Here is a 24,024-nt window from a genome sequence, read left to right on the forward strand (position 1 = left end):
CATGTAAATATAATAATAACCACTGCAGCCAAGAAGAGTGCCTGACGAGCCCAGTCGTAAGTAAGCTATTAAGACTCGACTGTACACCGTGTTCGTGTTTTCCTCCAAAAACAAGTTCCGTTGGAGCAGCCTTTCAACGCCTCTCTCTGTCTCTGCTAGCAAAGTTGACCCAGACAACAAAGTAAAGCTAGTTTTCGGCTACAAGCCCGACACGAACCCGACGTATTAGCCAGAGGTCCCTTTACTACGGTTCGGAGCCGCGGACCTTCAGTAACAGTAATAAATCACAGCAATAGTACATTCATGTAGTTGTAAACAGCATGATAATATATTAAGTAATCCAAAGTATTCAGAATACGTTACTCTCATTGAGTAACGTAACGGAATACGTTACAGAATACATTTTGGGGCATGTATTCTGTATTCTGTAGTGGAATACATTTTAAAAGTAACCTTCCCAACACTGATAATCCCCATTAGGGAGGTGAAGGACGTTAGCATGAACCAATCATGTATGGTTTGTTCTTTAGGGTCCCTGCTGTTCTAGCATTAGTGGCGAACATAATATTTTGGTTAGGCTAGCATAAAACCTTATGACATTATTCTATTCTATTCGATAATCCACATTTAACAAAGTGGGTTCCTGTGAAGCAGGAAGGGCATGTGTGATGTCTGCTACACCTGTCTCATACAGGCTGAAGAAATATATTTGTACAAACTGCTATGGTTCACGTACAGCACCATGTTTCAATAGCATTTGTGAACAAGTAAACTCTTTAGGTCAGTAGTACCACTGATAAAATGGCTACCCAGCATTTGTCTAAACAAAGCTGATAAATATAACTGGCAGCAGGAAGCCTTGTTTTTCCTCTTAAGCATGTTTTCCCATAATGATCTGATGTCATATCTACTTTTAGTATATTCAGTCACATTTTTGGCTTTATGTTTTGTGGTTGCAATATACATACTAAACCTTATATTCATACTGAACCTTGAATTTTGTGCGCCGTTACACATCTTCCAAAAATATAACTCCTTTCTATTTCTGAGTGTGCTCTAAAGCTTTGAAAGGGCAAATAATTGGCTTGTGACTCCTCACTGCAACATAATTAAGCGCAGATAAATCTGCAGAGACCAGCGTAGGCCCTGTTTGTGAATACACACACAGACACAACACACACACACACACACACAGTCACAGCCACTGTTGCTTTGTCAGCTGCTGCTGTTTCTGGTAAAGAGCGCAGGCTGTGGGAGTGCAGGGACATTTCTCGCTAAGGGAAGTGGTGGGGTTTCGCGGTCTTGTTTTAGCCCTTCTTGTTGAGAAATGGCCAAATGCTGCTTTCATTTTGAGCCGAGAGGCTAGCAATTACACTCGGCTGGTCACATGACCGAGATGCATGGCTTTTTACTGCACCACTGAGACCCTCCAAGGCTGATATGCCAAGAATGAAAAATAAAGAGATGACCCCTCCCCCATCACCTCCTCCACCACCACGACTCTTTCCTTGCACGCACACAAATAAACAGGCGCACACAAATTCATACAGGCTGTCGCTTGCCCTCTGAATAGCATCCAGCCAAATGTGTGCATGCAGCTCATCTTTGCATTAATCCATCTCATAGTATAAAGAATAACTTGCTCTAGAATGAATGAATTTGCCAATAATGTTCCAAATGTTCTGGGGCTAACATGGCTCTAGCCCGTAATGCTCTTATGGTTCTCTGCTATATTTGCTTCATTGAAATATAATCAATATCCGGAGACAATAGATGACCAACAGCATCAGATGAAAAAAAGCACTCATTTAATTGCTGGAGAGTCATCATTAATCTACTCCAGTGTGTGAGTTTCTTTAGGATTGAGTGTGCTTCCTATTGTTTGTCCGTTCACTTACTTTGTTTCAAAGTGGATTTTTTTTTCTTCTCCTCCCAACGACAGGGCAGCGCATCTTTTTCTGCTTGAGGAGGACGTTGATGAATTACTAAGAGGCCAGCCGGAGAGGCACAATTAAGATTCCATCAGGATAAAAGAAAAGGTAAATTATTTACATTAACAAGAAGGCTCAGATCACCCAAACATTCCACCACAAATGGACAAAAAAATGCCCTCTCCTCTGGAAACTGGTGGAACTGGCTTCCTTAAATTGTTTGTGCTGATAATTAATGAGCCAAGCAAATGTTTGCACGTGTGTCTGTGTGATAGGTACGTTAAAGTGAGGTGGAGAGAACATAGGGGAGGTAAAGAGGAGTGATGTGGTGGGTGTTAGAGGAATGGGTTTGCTCATTAAAGTGGCCAATGAGGCACACAATATCTTGTCTTTTTGATTTTTTGACTTGTACGTGCGCTTGTACTCTTTAGCGTATGAAGATTTGTCTTTGGATCCAAAGCTAATTATACTGTATGTACACTTGCTGAAACAACAAGATTCAGCTGCTACTTTTGTAACCAAGAAACAGATTTTCATGTTAATAAAAGTTAAATTATTTTAAGAAGGATTTGATGTGTAATTGAATTGTGTAGGCTATGACTATTTGATCACTACAAATTATTTGACATTTTTTTAAAAAACATACATGAACCTAAACAGAGGTGTGCATATGTAAATGGCATTCTGGCATCCAAAGCTTTCAGTTTAGGGATTTCCACTGGTGAGGGCGTGAGTGTTCGCTATCCGTGACAATTTGACCATTGGAGGGCCTTTAACACAAATCGCTGCTGGATGAAGAACCACAGTATAAAAGGAATTTCAAGAAAACATGTTAATTTGCCTGGGATAGAGATACCAGAGCCCAACCCTGGAGCTAGGCTTGGGGGAGGGGCTCTTCTGCAAATGCTTGGTGGTTGGGACTTTATCCACGGGATGACAGGATTTTGGCGTGTTACTGATCAGGCAGCAGTTGATGGCGGGGACCTTGGCTCCCCAAGCACCAGCTGCTGAAACTGGCTTTGAGGACATGGAATTGGAGTAGTTCAAATGCCTCAGTGTCTTGTTTAAAAGTGGTTTAAAAATGGAGCAGAACAATGGCAGGTGGAACAGTAAAGCATCTGGAGTGATCCCCAATGGGGAGAAATTAGCTTTTTCTAAAGAGTTCCCGGACTGGACACTGTAGGGAGTAACTAGAATTCCTCTTGGATGTGTCCCAGGTAAAAGCATGTCCAACCAGAAATTGATTATAGGAAGATGTAGGACATGCAGACAATATATATATATATATTTCCAGTGGTAGGGAAAAGAGAATGTTTGGACAGCTGTTAGAGTTTCTATCTTCACAAATAAGTAGGGTCCACTTTTCATCAGACTTTGAGTTCAAGGATCTGCATGCCTGCTAATATTTTGTGACCATAAAGCCCTCTCTGCAGAAAATGCAATCCAACTATACCTGCACCCTTAGGGAGACTTCAAGCAGACTTGAAAAATGTATAATGGAAATATATGCAGCCAAGTGTAATCCCATTCCCAAAGTGCAGATGAGCAGGATAAAATAGATGGATGGTAAACAAGTTACTGGTGTTGGTCACTTAGAGGATCAATAAACACTGACGTCAACACTGACAGTTGCGTTTAGCAGGTAAAGAACAACATTAGCATTCATTTGGAGAAATTTCCAATATGCGTTGTGTGTTAAAGTCAAACATTCACTCCATTAAGGAAATATGTGGACCAAGATGTGCCATTAGATTCAATAGTTGGTTATTGTACCATTTGCTGGTAGGCAAATTTGAAAACTGAGCACAAAAAACAAAACACATTAAACTATCAGCAAGCAGTTTCACATACTATAAAATAGAAAACGAAGAATACTGGTTTGTAGTGAGTTTTACTGGCACCAAGATTCTTGAGAATGTGTAGCCACAAAATAATAAAAATCTGTACACTTAAGATAAATAGAGACACGAGAGAGAAACTAATATGGAAGGAATCAGAAACATAAACACATCTGCGTAAGAAAAAGTCAGAGTGGAAAGCTATCTGATTTTTAAAGATGAATTTGGCACTGGCTTCTTTTGACAAATTCCAAAACAAACCTTTCCCTCGTGTGACATTTAGGTAACAATTTTAAACTGACAACCCCATGTCACCATTACATTTATTTGGAATGCATACATGCAAATATTTATGCACTTTCTCAGATTTCCAGTTCTGGGCTGTCTACTTTTGTTTGCATTAGTGAACACTTGAGTGTTTTCTGGCAGTATTCAGGCTCCTGCTCCTCTTTCTTGAAGCTTACAGAACCCAAGCGAGGTGCGTGCATCAAGAAATCCTGACTGATAGCATGCGACAGCTCAGTCATTTCAGAAAATCTGTATAGTTACTCTCACACTGCGTAGCCTTTGCCTAGTTTTGTTGAAAAAAATCAAGTGAATGTTTGACCAAATTTCAAAGATGACCACTGCATATCGTAACACAGTAAAAGAAATACCTTTAGCCAAATTTACATTGGTCATGTTTATTCTCTTAAGGTTCTTTTAAAAGATAACTTTCAAGTATATTTTAGTTGTAATTTAGTGATGTTGCATAAAGCAAATGCAAAAACAGTATATCTTATAATAAATAATAACTATGAACATTTCATCCAACATTGCTGCACAGTCTTCTGTAGCAGGTGCAGTGTGAGCATTTTATAATTCATAATTCCTTCTATTTAGACTTAATATAATTCGTTTAATTGAAGTTTATTTATACAAGGACACCTCAAATTAGTAAGGAAGCACCAATCATAAGAGAACCTCCCATAAACAAGCAGTTGGTGACAGTGGGAAGGAAAAACTCGCTTTTAAAAGGAAAAGACCTCTTCATGTTAGAATCACATTATAATAATGATTCACAATAGTCCCGCATATAAGTAACAACAACGTTTAAACGCAGAGCCTACCAGAGTTTTGTTGCTGGCCATATCTTTTGGATGTTTAGCCATCTTTTACGTTAATGTGGCATATTACTACTCAAATGGCCTTCACAGTCAGCGAATCTCAATCCAATAGAGCACTTTTTGGATGTGGTGGAACGGGAGACTCACATCATGCGTGTACAGCTGACAAACATGCAGCAACTATGTGATGCTGTCATGCTAATATGGATCCAAATCTCTGAGGAATGTTTCCTTCACTTTGTGCTGCTTGCTACAAGGAAGTAAAGTAATTCTGAAGACAACCCAGTACTAGCCAGGTGTACATACTAAAGTGGCCAGTGTATTTGTGTGTATGTGTGCGCGAAAGTGTGTGTTTGCATATTTGCACAGCTGTGTGTGTTTATACCAACCAATGCATGTATGTGCCTACGCATGCTCAACATGAAAGTTTGTGCTCGTGTGTGCGAGAGAGAGAGCCAGAAAGAGAGAGTGTGGGTGGGATACGTTTTGACAAAGTTCCCCATTTTTCAGAAATAATCACTTGTTCCCGTTACAGCGACAGAGTCGTATCACTCCGGGCTGCTGAGAAGGCAAAGCCAGAAAAAAAACTGCTTCTCTCGTTCTTTCTGCCTGTCTCTCTCTGTCTCTTTCTCCCGGTGCATCCGACCCTTGTCCTTGTGGCTGCTAACGAGGGGGTGTGGTTGTCACTGGAGGCGTTGAGGCTAAATTACCATATTAATTAGCTCATCTTTTGACCGACAAACACAGAACTGAAATGTCACCACACTCATAGGGGCCATAGGAAACACAATTAGGGAAGTCATTATTGTTTTAGTCATACCCCTGTTTCTCAGTTCATTCCCTACATTCTTTATTCCTCCAATTCTTCATTTCCTGGTCATATTCTCCCACTCCTATCTTTGTAGTTTGACCCTTACAGCCCTTTCTACTTCTATGAATTGCAAAGCTCATATAGGAAGCATGTAGGATGGAGTTAGTCATCAAGTGTTTATGTCTGTTGCAAACCTGCTACTCGGGCCATCACACCGAGCTAACAAGGCTCAGGAACAGCAGCAAGGTTTTACTTCTGCATATTAATGACAACAGCTACACATGCACGCATATAGTGATTTCACTTTTGACAAGCACAGCGTGTTGCCACTGAACCATGACCTATTTTTGACCATCCTTGCATCTAGACAACATTATTCTGCAGGTATGCACACACAGCCCATAATGCTTTTGACCATAGCACTAATTACACTTTAATATAATTCCCATTTCACTGCATTTCATTTTAGGCCAGCAAGATAAAAATTATATACAATTTCCCGTCTTTACATTTGAAAAAAAAAAAGTAATATTATGGACGACCTTTGATAGTTGATCATAAAACCAGTTAATCATAAACCTTGCTTGATTCGTGGCAACTACCAGTTTGTCCTTAAACTGTGTCATATATACTGTAAATTCAAACATTTTGACGAAATGAATTTTCACCTCTTGTCAGTTGTGCACTGTGTGACTGCTTGTCTTTATTTAACTTAAACAACCATAATATGTAATAGTGCATGCATACGTGGAGGACATGTAACATCGCACACTGTAAAATATCTTGCAGAAAAAATCAAACAAAATCAAAAACAAACAAAAAGAAAACAGTTTTAGGGAGCCCAGCTTCCACTCTTTTAGCAAATACAAATATTGTATCTTCGATATATGCAAGTATTTAGAAATGCTCTTTTCTACCTCTGAGCTGTGTGGCTGCTACTTTTACTTGTGACTCTGGCACGCGTGCTGAAATACCACTGATCCTTCACCTTGATATTCATATTTGGTTAAAGTCACAGGAAGTCAAATCTGGAGAATGGGGTACATGGTGAACCAAAAATCTACTTGTGTTTTCAATGCACTGTGTGCTGGCACATGACAGCATTCTGGCACACGACGTTAGTTCAGACTGTTTCTGCTGAATAATCTCCCTCCGATACCTCAGGATGTTAGAGAAGATATAGCCTACAGCCTTATCATGCACAGCCCATGAATGCTGTACCAAAAAAATCACGCATAGTTCCAGCTCCCATCTCCATCAATGGTTCTTCATATTAAATTCAGGTCAGTGGATGTTTGCTCTCTTCACAGGCTTGAGGACCCTGGTGACATATAAGACACAGAGTGTAAGTGGTCATAGCATAGCAATCAAAAAATAGCAGCCACACTGCAGTTCATTTAGACATGCTAGAAAGAATTATCCTGGTTTATATGCTTTATTGAATCCATATTAAAAGCTTTTGGGTTTTCCCATTGAAACCATCTGACGAGTCAGTTAAACCTGCCTGTTAGGCCCGGAGATCTTCCTGTGTAGATCTGACTCTGGCCCACTGCCTTTCCATTCTTCTGTGCTATCACAACACACTCATCATGTTGAGACCAAATGTGTTAGCCAGATATCAGCACCCTCACATGTTTCGAAGTTAAAGCTAACCTTGGTGCTTCCTATGCATGCCTCTACAATCTTGTGCGCATGCCTATATGACGGCACCTTTTTGGTATTTGTACAGGAGAAGGAGATCCAGTAGATGTCGGACAGGAAATAGTTTGTCTCCTGCTCTAATCTTACGCAGCCAGACCTCTGAGTCATTAAGCTAATGGAGTAATTTAGACACAGAGGTTGGTTTGTAAAAGGGCGGAGGCACAATCAAACTATACAACAGAAAGTTTGCTCAACAAGAGGAGGTTTTTCTGCTAGCAAGCTAAGCAATCAGATTTGATCGTTCTGATTTCTACTTATTAGTTAGATTAAATGAGCTCCTTTAATTTAACTCCTTTTTGTTTTTGGCTAACATGCTGGGAAGTAAACTATTAAAACTACAGTTCAAATGTAAATATAACCAACATTTAGCTAGGATCATAAAACCAGTGTTTGTTTTTTTCTTTAATCAGAATAGTGGCTTTCTTACAGTTGAAATGTGTGAGCTTGTATGCTTATAGGAGTATGTATATCAAACCTGTAAGGTACAGCTTTTTTCAGGATTTGTGATGTGGGTCACTTTAAATGTCACACTTCAGATTATTAGGCATTCAACACTGTGTATGATCCTGTATATCCACTCATGTCTAATGTCATCTGTTTATGGCAGAGTGTGCTCTGGTTCTCCTCGGGGGGCCTTCACTTAAGCTCACCACAAGAAGAAGTGGGTCAGTCCCTCTGTGGCGAGGCGTAAGAGTCAAGTGGTTACAGGTCTATGCAAAACAGGGACCGGGAGGAGCAGAAGCCTCAGTAAATCAAAGGCGGTACGGCGTGTAACATTTAAGAGATCCGTTAGAAACATACAGCGTGTGTGCAGCATATATGCTGTGTGGTGTCTATGTGGGTGGATTGAGTAGCGAGCTAATCAGATGTGTTATGTGTATCGGGTGAAAGCGTGGATGCTCACGGAATATGTGAGAAATCTGTCTTTGACCTCGAGTCACACTTTCATACTGCAGCATTTGATGACTTGTCACGTGGCTCGCTTTAGACATGTTGTGAAGGACAAGCCAAGGGGCTGGGAGAGAATGAACCTTTTAGAAGATCAAACCGTCACGTGTCAAACTGAGAAAATGTGCATGAAGCAAAAACAAGATCAATGTTGTTGCTTTGTTAATTTATAATGGATTATTTATATTTCTAGTAATCCAGTAATATTAATGAGACATGTAGCTGTTGAGTTAACTACAGTCAGCTTTCTTTTGGTTGCATTTGCATGTAGCACGGTGATGCAGATGCTATAGTAATGCACTGTTATGTATGTCATGTATTTTGCTCATTCCCCGACATATGATGACAAAGTTGACTTAGATACGGCAAAGCTACTAATGTTGGCTGCAAGAAAAAGTGTTCATTCTGCAACCAGTTGGGGACTTGCTGGAGATTATCTAGACCTTTAGCTGCACTAAAGGTTAGTTTCACTACAGCTCAGAGAGTAAAATGGCGGGCGTTTGCAAACAAGTGAGGATCTGTCATGCAAACTACAGGTGACTAAGGCTACGTCCACACGTACCCGGGTATTTTTGAAAACGCAGATTTTTCTATGCGTTTGCACCTTTCGTCCACATGTAAACGGCATTTTTGGTCACTGAAAACGGAGATTTTTAAAAACTCCGGCCAGGGTGGATATTTTTGAAAACTCAGTTTTTGCATTTACGTGTGGACGAGAAAAACGCAGAAAATGCAGAAAACTCAGCGTCAAAGGTGTGCGCCTTTTTTGACGTCACACTGTGCGCCACGTTATTGTTTCGGTGAAATGAATTTCTACAATACTGTTACTGTTAATTGTACTCTCTGCAGCGTTTAAATGCTTACATATACACACACAGTTACTGTCCCTCCACACATACGACTCGGTTCTGCTTCTATGCCCCAGCTTTGTTTACTTTTTCCCACCGAGGCTTCTAGACTTCTGATTGGCCAATATTTCTGCACGGTTAGGAATATATCGCCACCTGCTGCTTTGGCATGTTCCTAGCAGCGTTTTCCTTCATTTCTGCCTTTAAGTGTGGACAGGATTATTTTTTTAAACAAAAACGGAAAATCTCCGTTTTCAAAAATACCCGTGTACGTGTGGACGTAGCCTAAGACAATCCGACCAAAGCAATTACAAGAAGGTTTTAGAGTTCAGGGGTCGCTTAGTTGGCTAATCCTACCCTTGCTATTGTTATTAATTAATTAGCTCTTAAAATAATTTGACAAAATAGCCAACTAGCACTTCTACTTGGCAAGGATTTTGCGAATTATAATGTTAGCATGACAGAAAGCTTAGCTAAACTGCATGAATCTCATCATAATTCCCATTAAGTTACGGACCAGATCAACCTAAAGATTTGGGATTAGTCTACTATTTGCTACATAAGATTGCTTGCAAATTGTTTTGTTAGTTGACAACCTACTATTAGCTAATGGTGGTCAGGAGAAAGGCAGCTCAGGGTCAGTTTTGATTCCCAAAAGCAAACAAAGAATCAAATGCCCTGCTGAGATTCTTCAACAACCTTAGCAAACACTATTCTGTTGAGTTTGCAGTCTCACATGCAAGTTTGAAATCTAATTAAATACAACATGATGTTAATTTTGTAAATTATGGCCTCCTAACGGGGCTACACTGGTCACTTGCTATGTCACTCTGTTTCCTAGTCAGATCAATGTCAGGTTTTAGATGGTTCAGTCAGGCATTCAGTTTTACAGTGTATATCATCAACGGGCATCCATCTTTTACATACAGTCTATTGTTACAAAAATTTCACACAACGGTAATAAAAAGGGGCTTAATACCTGATAAATCATGCAATAAGAATTTTGAAATATAGAATAGCATAATAGTCCACATACTGCCTTTGCTTATTGTCTACGTGCATACTTTTTCTTCCAGTTTTTTTTATGGTTACTGGATTGAGAATGAGTTTCACATGCACTAAATACTAAGCAAATCTGATACCCCAGTTCTGTTAAGTTCTGAGTTATGGCTCTCACTTTGATTTTGTTTGTATAGAGGGGGTGTTCCTCTTTTCTTTTCTTCTTTCCTCTCCAAACCTAATAGAAGATGCTGTTAGAAGTCCTCTCTCATGGGAAGAATGCGACAGATCCCACATTGTTCATTGTTGTTTGCCTCTTTTTTGAAAGAAATGCAGAAAAAAAAACTTCACAATGGTGTGGGCAGGGATGGGGAAAAATGGAATTACAAAGATCACATTTTCATCTTCTTTGATCTTGTGTGTTAAGAGAAGGTTTTGGTGAGTTGGTGTGTGCATGTGAGGGGGGGCTGACAATGTTTGTATGAGTGTGTCATGACAGAGAGTGGGGGGTGGAGGAGAGGGGATAAAAGCAAAGTATAAGAGAGAAAGGGACAGTGAAAGGAAGAAATTTATGGAGGAGGGGGTATAGGGATGTGTAGGCCTAGCTGTCCTTGAGGGTTTGAAATGCATGAAGAGAGGAGTTGCCCCATGCAGCGAGAGTGGGCTGTTTATTTACTGCAAAGAAGCTGTCTCCCTCCAGGGCTTTCCAGAGGAGCATGTCCCCATCACTACCTCAGCTCAGCTCCTGTACCTACCCTCCAGCTAAACATCCTAGTTAAGCTCCACCTAGCCAAAAAAGACAGCATAAAGAGAGAAAAAGAGAGAAAAACAGAGAGTCACTCTCCTCCCATAGCCCTTGGCCATGTTCTTTTCTACCCCCGTCTGGAGCTGAAAATGGGGGAAACCACGCAGCGCCTCTGCCTCGGCACCGAGGAAAACAAGCAGACTCCTAATGCCAAAGAAGTGCTTATTAAATCCCAGGCAGCCTTGCAATTGTGCTGCGCAGCCAGTCAAAATAAGAAATTGTTTGTTGTTGGTTTATTCACCCTGCCTCCCTCTTATTCCACATGCTTTCTTAACCTCCTCCGAATAAGCCCGGACTTTCTGTTTTCTCTATTTCGTCCTCCCCCTCCCTACTTTCATCTTTCTGTTTGTGAGAAACGATGTGTGGCTGAGGCAAAAACATGGGACATGACAGCCAAGCAGTGAAAACATGCAGATGTGACAGTATGAGAGGGCCACTGGAGGGCAGAAAGAAGGAGAGAGTATTAGGGAGAGAAAATGACAAGCACAAACATAAAATCAGATAGAACTGAGATGAGACATTGCAAACAAAAAAAAATTGCAGGAGGGAAAGGGAGAGAGTCAGAGGGATGAAATATTTGAACTAGTGAAGGAGATTGTTAGTGTGGAGAGAAGGAAAGGGAAAGGGGTTGGGGTACACTGTGAACGGCAGATTGTGGGGGCGCATGTTGTCGAGGTGGCCCAGGTCCCTGGTGCCCTCCTGTTTCATGGCTCTCACAGGCTGTCAGTGAAAACAGCCCAGCCATGTAGACAGCTGTGCTCAGGAGGCTGCGGGGGCGAGAGGAGAGGACCTTTGTTTTCCATTTCGCTCCTCATCTCCATCAGTGTCCTCATTTCTCTCCCGGCTCGCCGTATATCCATTCCATCCAAATTTCCGAGCTCTCCCATGTTTGTTCTCTTCATCTACAAAAGTACCACAAAGGAAACAAAAGCTTTGGTTTTGCATTCAACAGCCTTGACAATATTTACATGTCTGTTTGCTCAAGTGTGTGTTGTTTTGGTTTTTCTTATTGTTGTGACTCAAGTCAAACAGTGTAGACTGAAATGCCCCCTTTTTTGGTTTGGGACACATATTAACCCATTTCCTTGAGGCTCTATTATGCATGTGTGTGTGTGTTGGCATATTAACACAGGAGACATCTGAATTGGAACCATCCCGCTAAGCAATAGATGTGCAGAACTATGAGGCTGTCGTTTCCAGTTGCTTGAAATCAATCACGGGTTTGTTTGAGCGATTTTTATTGGCCCTAAAAAGTCCTAGCCACAGGCTAGGGGATAGATTCATCTTCACTCCGCAAAACAATTCATCTCCCAACGTAGAAACTTAAAAGAATATGACAGCTTGTCATCCAGAGTGTCTCTGTGCGTTAGTACCTTTTTGTGTTCATGTCTTCAACATCAGAGGGATCATAGAGATCAATGCTCTCTCCTGTTTCCTTTGAAGGGACAAATGCTATCCCTGTGGTGGCCCCCCTCCTCCATATACTGACCTCTCTGTGCCTCACGAAGGCCTTCGCTTTACCTCCTCATCTCCCTGCACCTCCGCCCCCGTTCCCCCCGCATTTCCTGCCATCTTGGCTTTGTTTACGAGCCTCTTCCCTGGAAGGACAGGTTAATAGAAGACCTGGCTCAGCTCAGGTCCGCCTGGTTCCCATTCCCTCCTAATAAGATGTTTCATCTAATGCCTTACTGCCTGCATGCCGGTGGCAAAGTTTTCCCCATAAGTACTGAGTCCAATATGCTTGTGTATGTGTCCTTCCTTGCTATTGTGGCCTTGAAGTACAAAAAACAACCAAATGGAGTAAACTGTACAAAACTGAAGAAACAGCTCCATTTCAGATAACCAAAGACCTTTGAATTGCACAGGTTTTTACAGGTTTTTAATAAAAAAAAAAACCTGTTGTGTGTAACGATTTTATTGGAGAAATGGCCCCACTTCCCTACAAGGATCACCTGGGTTTTTCCCGCAATATTCTCTTAGTCCCTTTAGTATTTTATGGTATAATGAATCATAGCTTAGTGTCATTTAAACTGAAATCGTATAACTTCTGGTGTCTGGCAGAATTAATCTTGATAAATGGTAAAATGTGATAGACACGGATCTTTTCTGTTTGTATGCTTGCAATATTAGCCAACAATGGCCACCATAAGCTACTTGTCTTACCAGATCTAACAAGACTAATGTGCCAAACCACTTATTATTTTACAGTAATGAAGGTATGTTTTAAAACTCATTAGTTAAGCATATTTTTATGTGTGTCTGTAAGATTTTTAAAACTATCTGTGTTGCTTTAAGCCACATACTTGAGACATTTGTTAAAAAGGGGATTTAATAACAGTGAAAGAAGTTAAGCTAATGTAAAAAATAATAATAAAGTGCAGGTTTGTGTTTTCTTCTGAATACTCCATGATGTGATTTAAAGAACTTTTAGCTACACCTTCACAGGCTGGTTTAGCAGGAAACAATTATTACCCAGTTAGGGAATGGGATCACAATTCCAGATCACAAGAGTCAAACAGGATATCTGATACTTTGAGTTTGTGTGAACAGGGGTTTACAGCACCTTGTACTGGGTATGTTACACAGCTGCCGGAGAATGTGACAATGCCACAAAAAACATTTGCCTCATCTGTCTGTGAAGGTTCTCAGTCATCCAGGTCATCGTAGTCAAAGGAGCTTGCAAAGAAAAGCGTCTGGACTTCTTTAAGTTACTTGAAGACGTTTCACCTCTCATCCGAGAAGCTTCTTCAGTTCTAAGGTCAAATGTTGGAGAGTCCCAGATATAAACGCTTGTGAAGCGCATGGCACAACACAGAAGAGCCACCTCCACAGGACAAGACTCAGCAGTTCATCTGCATCTTAAGGATAAAGGACACTCTTTTGAGGATGCCAATGTTCACATTTTGGACAGAGAGGACAGATGGTTTGAAAGAGGAGTGAAAGAAGCCATCTATGTCCACTGTGAGCGACCATCTTTGAACAGAGGCGGTGGTTTACGACACCAACTCTCTGCCATCTATAATCCAGTTTTGAGATCCCTTCCCAGACGCCTTAACGCCCACTCACACCCTGGGCCATCTGACCTGAGGAATTCGCATGATAAGGTGGGGCCAGGTTTCACAATGAACTCACCCGAAACCCTGGCTGATTGGGACCCACACCCAGTTTCACACCTTGGCTCAGGCGATTAGAGGATCATCAGGGGGTCCTTTTGTCCCTCTTTGGGGGGATACTCCCACTAGGTTTATATCTGGGACTCTCCACCATTTGACCTTAGAACTGAAGAAGCTTCTCGGATGAGAGGTGAAACGTCTTCAAGTAACTTAAAGAAGTCCAGACGCTTTTCTTTGCAAGCTCCTTTGATTTGCGTCATTTGTTTGAATGCTATACATGAATTTGCAATATGCTATAATAAATCCAATCGCCCCGGCTCCAATTAGACTTGACCACATTACTCAGTAAATAAATGAATATCTGGGGGAGTATTTGGAGCAAATAATATATTGTGATTGTCTGTTAGGGGCATAGACAAAACAAAAACTGGTCTCGGTCAAATAAGAATATCAATATCAATTCTGCAAGCTGAGATGTTGTCGGACATTGCCTTCTACAATATCTGGCGAATAAGTTAAGAGGAAAAAAACAAGTGATAAATGCCTGCTGCAAGTAGGGTTAGTTGACACAGTAGGATTTGTTTTTGGATCGACTTTTAGTTGACCATGTTTAATTGTTAGTGCTTTGACTAGAGGACAACAGGGATGGACTGGCCACACTGGGATAATTTTTGGCTTGTGATAAACATTCAGTTTGATCAGCAAACAGTTTACAGACCTCACAGAATCCACACTTTAGCATGACCCTCTCCACCACAGACTGCTCGCTCTCTCTGTAGTCTCCACAGCGCAGTCGCGAACACCAAAAATGCATATAATAGGATCCGCGTAGCCTCTTTCTTTCTCTCTTTCTCATTCTTGCTCGCTCTCTGTCTCTTTCTGAGCCTGGCAGATAATGTGAACCAGGTAATGTTAGACACACTGATCAGATACAAAGAAAAGATAGAGGTGAGAGGGAGAAAATGAAAAGTGATGCAGTTAAATGATGGAAAATATGCAAGAATCAGGGAGCAGGTCAGTTTAAAACACTAATAAAAACAGTTAGAATCTATTTTAAACTGTTGTATCTTGTGACCAGTTCCAGTGAGTTTATATGTGAAGTTTTTTATGCTGTTCCATGATGTTTTAATATAAAACACTGGGAAATTTGATCTGACTGTATCTCACTCTGTGTTTAAACCATTTAGGCTAATTATTTTGCATGGCTTTGTACATTTGTATGTGCGGTTATTGATGTAGTCCTAGGGAATTTTCACTGCAGTGGGTGATCTCCGAAAGCACAGTGCACTTTCTGTATAGCTTTATATAGTTATGATTACAGATGGTCTTTTTGCGCTTATAGTTTCAGTGTAATTAATTTGCCAATTTAATAAAAATGACTATTTTTTAAAAAATCTGTATAAATATCATAATAAGAAAATTAAATTACATTTTTTGGGTGAGGATAACTTGTTCATGCATAATGAAATCAGATATTATCATAAGCCTAAACAGCATGTAAGTTTAGCTGCATTCATTCTCCATTAAAAGGAGTTTTCACAAATGCTCTGCACACCTGATTTTTTTCTTTAGAAATTATAAGCTATCCCTCACTCATGTCTGTCCCGTCTGTAACAACTGAAAATAAAATAAAATAAATAATAAAAACAAAGGTCGATCAAATGGACCAATACGGCAATGCCATGATGATCCATTTGGCAAAATAAATCCATTGGGTATCCTTGTTGGTCTTCAGACAACAATTCTGATGGCTAAAGAACCAAATGGGACAGGCAAAAAAAAAAAATAAATTATAAGCTAAATCATAAGCTAGAAATGCATATGAGAAGCTCAACTAATAGTCAGGTCATTGAACTCTTTTAGTGTTTTGCCATCACGTGTGCTGCCTCATGCACAACTGCATATGCATACCTGTTCTTGTGTGAAAACGGATAAAGTCACAGCACTGTATCCATATTCACTACTCTTCCCCATAAATATATAGGGTCGTCTGCCATTTTTCCTTTTTCAAGGTTAAACTGTGTTTTCGCATCTCAGGACCACAATTAAAGACAGAAGAACAAACCACTGAAGGTCCCTCTCTCTAGCACAGTTACCCTGTAAATGAGCTCCCAAGGACACAGTAACAGCTTTCTGAAAACACAGAAACACAAGAACTGTGATCTTTTTACAGGAGAACAAATGAAAGACAGGAACTGAAGGAATGGGGAGTCAGGCCTTGTCCGTAGTGTCTGGACTTTAGGTGGTTTAAATCAACTTTACTAGCTGTGCTCTAAAAGTGAACCAGTTCCCTCTGGTCCAGAGGGAGACAAAAACGCCCCGGCGCCTAGTAAGCAATGTCCGCCTCACCCTCTGAAACCCAGGGAGAAAAAGGAAATGGCATGTCCTTCAGGCTTCAACTTTGACCCCTCTCTCTGATGAAATATGGGACCTGCCCCGTGGTGCAGACTTGTTTGAACTTGAGTCTCTGCTGGGCGAGGGTGTGCACATGTTTTTTATTTTGTGTTTGTGTGTTTTTGCACATTACATAATACAGTTATGTGATTAATGGTTAATAACTTGGAACTGTGACTTTGTGACGTATTAGCAATCACATAACACGACCGATGAGAAAAAGGCAGGACTTTATTTGCATGTGTGTTTCGGTGTTTATTGCAGTTGTGTATCTTTGATAAATAATAACTTTCCAAGTCATTTTGTGAATGGAAATAAATTGTTAACATCCGATTATACTGATATAACAGATATAACAGGACAAAAGAAATATAATTACGTTTAATAGATTTTCTGTTACTTTTGTTCTGCGGTGTGTTAATTATGAATCTGTGCAATTATGAGTCTACGAGAAGAGTATTATTGTGTTTTTATTAGAACGAATGACTCGTGGTTGAGAGGTGTTATGAGAATGTTTGCGCAGGGCGCTTTGATAAATGTGCTCAGAAATGACCTGCGTGTAAAACCAGTTACACTGTTCATTCACATTCGATATTACACTTGGCACATGATCCATGAGCAAAGCACAATGACCTTTACCATACCGATGAGCAGTTTTTCACTCTATGTTGCAGATAAGGGAGAATGTATGCCTGCCGAAGCAGTTGCGTATGGACTTGAACCGTGACATTTTGTAAGAATTCACTCGGCTCTTTTCCTCGCAAAAGCCGCATGTGCAAATAAGTCCTCATATCACCTCATTTAATCTATTTCTGTGAGTACATTCCCTGAGGTACTGCAAACTAGTTTGGCAGTTTCTGGCAATATGATGACATGGCGGAAGATGGATATATTGCTTTCACGTATTTGCTTCAGGAAAAAATGAAAACGCTTTTGCAAATATACAACGGTAATAAGGTATTCTAAATTGTATTCATGTGATATATTTGATGCTGGCTCAGTGATGGATGGCATTTCAAAATAGACATTGATATTTGCTTTTTTAAACGTACACGGGAACACAGAAGTGAGATTTGAAATTTTCCACTTCCCTTCAAATCCTCCTGCTGTGGCTGTTAGTTGAGGTAATTAAGAGTTGTCTCTGTTTCCATGGCACATCAGAACTACGAGCCGGCTTTGTACGAACTGATCTGACGGATGTCCCTCGCACTGTGCCTGGTGTTCCCCTAATTGGCAATGCGCACGTTTCCATCTCCGCTCTTTTAAATTTCAAATTACGGATGAAAACGAAGGCTGCCTGTAGCCGACGAGAAAAGCAGCCTCAGACTATGGATGGTGGCTGCAAGTGTCGTAACCTAGCAACCAGAAAGTCGCTGTGTGAGTGTGCAACCGAGGGAGCAAAAGAGAGGGGCTTCCTCTTGAAAAAAATAAAAAAAATAAAGCCCCTTACGCTCATTCCACTTTATTCATGCCTTTGTTTGACCAGCTATTTTAGGACCTTTCTCTCTCGCCCAAAGATTCATTTATTTTTAGCGTCATCTCATGCTTCCTGTCTCTTTCTTCCTGGGTGAACACTGCTTAACCCTTTTTCTATTTTTGCTGTGCCGCCCGCATCTGTTCCACAGAACCGCATGGGAGAACCAAAAAGGGAGGATGGTGGCGATGTGTGCGTGTTTGTGCGAGAGGGCTTAGAGGAGGGGAGGAGAGACAGGAGGGAAGAGAATGAGGGAGGAGAAGGGACAGAGGGAGTGCTTTCCATCTGTTTTTTGGCTGAATGTAGTCTTTTTGTTTGAGGCCATCATGCCGAGCAACATGTTCTGTTTTTGAATATGGTTGTTTCACCATCTGGGCTTTCACCTATTACAGAACATTGTTTTTGTCTTTGTTTATAGTACATTTGTGTTCGCCGTGTGCAAACACTCATGTTAGACTTAACGGCACTCTTATATATGTAGTCTTCTGTTGTTTATGCAGAAACACAGACTGGTCTCCCTGCAGCCTTTTTGATGACAATTAAAATGTCACTTTTACAGTTTTAAAGGGTGCGAATGCAGATAATCCGGTTTTGTTGGTGTAAACCCTCCAGCATGATGATCAGTCTGCAAGACTGAAATTCTAACTTTAATTATGTGCCACTCTACTTGTGCCATGTCTATGCTTTCCATCGTCACAACCCATTTATACCCTCATCTTACTTTAAGTAACCGATCATTTCATTGTGAATCTGGGTGTAGAAATATCAGCCCTTGCATTCTGCCATTGCTTTCTTCCTCTGAAATTTGTTCTACAAAAAAAACAACCCTCTGCCTCCTGTTTATACCAGCACTCGTGACTGGTGATATCATATGCGGACATATTACAGACAAGTCACGAGTAGCTATATAATTAAGTTAAAAAAAAAGAAGCTAATTCAGCCTATCAATAGCACAGTTTATGCGGGACTGACGTAAAGTAAACTACAGGGTTCGTGTTACATGGTAGACACATTCATCCAGTGCAGCAATGTGAATTTTTGATTTTCTTGGCGTTTTTGTTCACTTGTTAATGCGACTTGTATTCAGGCTTTTAGTCTTTGAGTGTTATTTACTGATAATATGAACTATACAAATCATCAAAATTATCTTTTAAACATTTTCTGTGTATCCCTAATCAACAATTAGGAAGACTACATTAACCTTGTGAGGAAAACTTGATCCTTCCGTTACAAGAAGTTCCAATTATCACTCAGATTTTTGTCTAATGCAGTTAATAATAATGGATTGGATTAATATAGCGCTTTTCAAGGCACGCAAAGCGCTTTACAATGCCACTATTCATTCACTCTCACATTCACACACTGGTGGAGGCAAGCTACGGTTGTAGCCACAGCTGCCCTGGGGCAGACTGACAGAGGCGAGGCTGCCATATCGCGCCATCAGCCCCTCTAGCCAACACCAGTAGGGTAAAGTGTCTTGCCCAAGGACACAACGACCAGGACAGATAGCCCAGGGATCGAACCGGCGACCTTCCGGTTACAGATACGCTTCCCAACCCCCCTGAGCCACGGTCGCCCCACAAGTAAATTTATACATTTACTTGTGTTTATATTGCTAACTTTCATTGGTTTCTTTGGTGTATAAACAAACAGAAGACATCTTCTCTTAATCTCTCCCATATTGCAACTGCTTCTTATTCTTTCTACCGCTGAATTTGCATTGTCAAAGCAGGGATCATTTACATGAAGGAGCTGGTACAATTCATTTTAGTCTGAAACCACTCCCTCCCCTGAATAAGGCACTGCAGTCCCAGTCTGCGTGTCTGCGGGGAATGACGTGGAAAAATAAATGAGTGAATCATATAGGGGTGCTCAGAAGCTGATGCGTAGCTCTCCAGCGGCAATGTGATTTTACTGTCATTGGCTGGAGAAAGGTCAAAACTAAGGCACATTGAAATGGGGAATAAATAGGCAAGCATGCTGCAGTGCATGGGCAGAATGGGCCTGCCAATGAAGTCCCAATCTATTCCCCTCACGCTCCCTGTTCACTCCCATTACAGACCTCATCAGCATCAAATCCCCACTAGCAGCAGCAGCAGCACCCTCCCCCCACATACAGTATGCACCCTCTTCCTCATGGATGCAAACACACACATGTTTGCCGGCCTTCAGAAAGGCCAGCCATTTGTTTAAATCTTCTGCGTGCTGTATGTTTGTGATTATGTGAGGTTATAACCTTTGAATGCATTTCTTTGGGCATTCATGGGGTCACCAGTTATAATCTCATACCAAAATTCTGAATAAGAAATAAGAAACTTTCTGAAATTTTTTGGACTTTATGTGTGATTTTTTTTTTTTACATTGATTCCATTTAAATTAATTATTCTTGCTTTGTGGTAATAACCAGCTGGAGGTCACAACCCTGCACCTCTGTTCTGCTCGTCTCCTCTCCCCTCCTCCTTCGACACTTCCACGTTCCTCTCTCCCTGAGACAGTGAACCCAGATACCTTTGCTACATCAACACGGGTACACCGCAATCTCCACCTCAACCACCTTGCAGTCTTACACCCCTTAGTGTCCACCTCAGCTCACTTCAGCCCTGCTATCATGACAGGACGGGCAGATGATGATAAATGCAGAGGAGGAAAAGCAATTACTGGATCAGTTAGGTGTAGTAGGGAGCGCTCAGGGCACTCATTACCAACAGACTGTAGAGTTTGGGATGCATACACACACACACACTCACACACACACACACAAATTTAACTAACCATCAGCAATCCTTACATATGACAAAGTGTTGTTCTGTTTCTTTGTTTAATTCTTGCATTTATTATATTTTAGCTATTATTAATTTGGTGCTGTGCACGCAAACACCTAAAACTGTAATGAGGATAAACAAAAAATAAATAAAAAGATGAGATCAAAAGTGGCAAGCGAATGACAACAACACTGTTACGGATGCAGAACATGAATAGGTTAATAGCAGTGTAGTGGTCATGTGCCATGCATTTGTCATTGTGAGCTATATAGTTGTGTGACGTGCCATCTGCACACCTGTCAAAACTGAGGATGCTGCACGTATAGAATATAAGCCAGTGAGGATAAGGCAGCCTTGGTGATTGACAGTAGCACTGAGGTTGTCATAGGGACAGCTGCAGTCCTCACTGTCCCCCGAGGAGGATGTAGAAGCACTAATAATAAAGGGAGAGACACATCCACACAGAGGGAAAGAGGGATATTTAGGTGGAAAAAAAAAGAAAACGATGGTTTGTATTAACCCGGAAAATGCACACAGATACGTGAACACACACATCAGCATTCTTACTTGCAGGCAAAAACAGAGGGAGTTGCCTGAGCTGTGTGTGCATGCGAGTGGTGGGTGGTGAGATCGCAGGTCAGGCCCACGCAGTCCCCATTCAGCTGTACAGTATGCAGCACGCACCGGCAACACCGAGGCCAGAATGGCAGACGGAACAAACAGGAGCTCATGCATGCACGCACACTCACAAAAGAAGAAAGTACACACACACATTTAGACATGAAGGCGCACACAACAAGCTTTCCGTGTCTGCATCTTCTCGGCGTTGCTGCCCCCTAACTCTATCAGAGACATGATGATTATTGCAACATCAAGAGAGCGTCTACATTAACCCGATTAAAGCCCATAAAAACAGAAAGCATAAGACTGCACATGAAAAAAAGGTTAACAGAAAACATTTACTTTAGTTTTCCCAAATGTTGCCTGAAGATGTTACGTTTGCATGAAGGTAAGCAAAAAAAAAAAATAAAGAAATAAACAAGAAATAAGGAAAAAAAAAGTATGTTATAATGTTTTAAGACATGATCCTTTGTTCCCTTAAAAAAAACTTCCGGTTTTCTCTCTCTGACCAAATGTCCAGCCACAATTACATAAGAGTCCACAGGTCTTAATTGTGGGTTTCTTTTACCACTACACACAGTAAACATGTGATTACAATAGCAGCTTGATTATGTTGGACATCTAATCACTGGTTGCACTGCGGTTTACCGTGATATCACTTTCCTTAATCTTAACTGTCAGAGGAGGTGTGTGTTTGACTTTTATAATGTGTGTGTTTAGTTATTTATCTTGCATGGGCATTTTGTCACACATCTGACCATATTTAGACTGGACAGGATGTTCTAAACAAGTTCATGCTTGAGCACCGCTGGGAGAGGATGATGTAGTGCCACTGTAGGTGGCAGAGATACACAAAGTCTTAAAGAGTGTTTACGTGCAGTGTGTGCGCGCGTGTGTGTTTGCGTGTGCGTCAGAGCCGGAGTGAATGTTTGTGTATATGGGCGAGTGGGGGTGGCAGGGCTATAATCTGCTCCAAACTGCTTGCGGGCAGAGGCGAGGTGGGCGAGACAGTGATACAGAAAGAGAGCAAGGGAAGGAGAGAGCGAGGAGGGATGGAGAGGAGGGGGGTTGAGGACAAGCAAGGAAGAAATGAGTTGGCAAGAGGGAAGAAATATGGAAAGAAAGGAAAACAAGAGGGGGGAGGGAGATACAGAGGTGAGTTGAGAGCAGACTGAATTCATACAGCTTACTGATGCGCTACAGGTACTGTACTCACTGTCCTCTCTCCTCTCCCACCCATTGTCATGCCGGGCTCCGTGGGCGCCAGCAAGGCAGCTAATTCCTCTGACATTTACGCTGCTTTCTCAGTCCTGGAGTGATGCAAGCCTGGCCGCAGTCTCTGTCAGCACCCACAATGGTCTCAGGTGAACGAGAGGTGGTGAATGGTACATAGCTGACGTTGAACTCCTCAACCCCAGCTAAGGCCTAGCCAGCAAGGAGGCCCTTAAAAAACACTCTCTGAGCCAAGGTCCTGCATATTGTGTGATATTATATGGTATGTCATGAATAAAATAGGATTAGTGTGGGTGGAAGAATAAGAGAAGACAACGGTGCAGAGGAGACTGAAAGAAACTGACGGAGAGAAGAGGGACTGGAAGAAATTGGAAATTGATAGTGTGAGGAATTTGCAAAATTTTCACTCTTCCCTGCCAAATAATGCACTTGGGTTTTTATGAATGCACTTAAAACCTAAAAAAAAAGACTTCAGGACTTTGGCCCGTACTTCACCACAAATGCGCATCCAGTAATCCCTTGCTACTGTGTAACCTTTACATATCTTGTACAACTTGTACAAGCAACCTTCATTAAAAAAAGTATTAAAAAGATCTTTGTTTTTTTATGCATGAGTACAAAAAAGTTTTCAAACTACTCAGACTATACAAAATCTGAGAAATTTTTAAAATACATACACTCTCTGTGGGATTATTGCCAGATACAGTTAGGTCCATAAATATTTGGACAGAGACAAACTTTTTTTTATATTTCTAAAATTTGGTTCGGTACATTACCGCAATGAATTAAAAATGATTTCTGGGGCTCAAAAGTAATTGGACAAATGAAATAACTGGAAATAAAATGTTCATTTCTAATACTTGGTTGAAAACCTTTTGCTGGCAATGGCAGCCTGAAGTCTTTCAAGCTGCTCATGCCAGTGTAACAAACACATATAATGCCCCTTTAGAGCAACAATGGGAACTGTTAATTTAAGCTGCTTCACAAGCAGGGGCCACACCTCCATTCCGATGAAACAATGTTTACCGAACGAGAATCTAGGCCTGGAGTTTGGGAGGGCCGCAAGAAGGATCGATGACAGCTCAGGGTCAATCAGATCCCCTGGGCACCGACTAGAGGAGGAAGGGTGGGGCACAGGGACGAGAATAAACCAGCATGTTGGGAAGGAAGGTGTACAACTATAAGGGGAGTGTGTGAAGTGTGGTTTCTCTCATGAAATTCACACAAACTATCTCAAATAGTTTGTGAGTTTGGTCCTGTATGAAGCTGTAGTTAGAAGTATAAGCTAAATTGAAGGGAAACATATAAAAATACCTTTAAATGTACACACATCTATTTTTGTGTATTTTGCTATCATAAAATAACCACCTGAGCAAGCATAGGTCATATATTCAGCAGTAGTGATGTGTCGGTCGCAAACGAAATGGCTCTTAGAGCCGA

Source organism: Neolamprologus multifasciatus, chromosome 23 (genome assembly GCF_963576455.1).
Source record: "Neolamprologus multifasciatus chromosome 23, fNeoMul1.2, whole genome shotgun sequence".
In the NCBI taxonomy this organism is placed as follows: Eukaryota; Metazoa; Chordata; class Actinopteri; order Cichliformes; family Cichlidae; genus Neolamprologus; species Neolamprologus multifasciatus.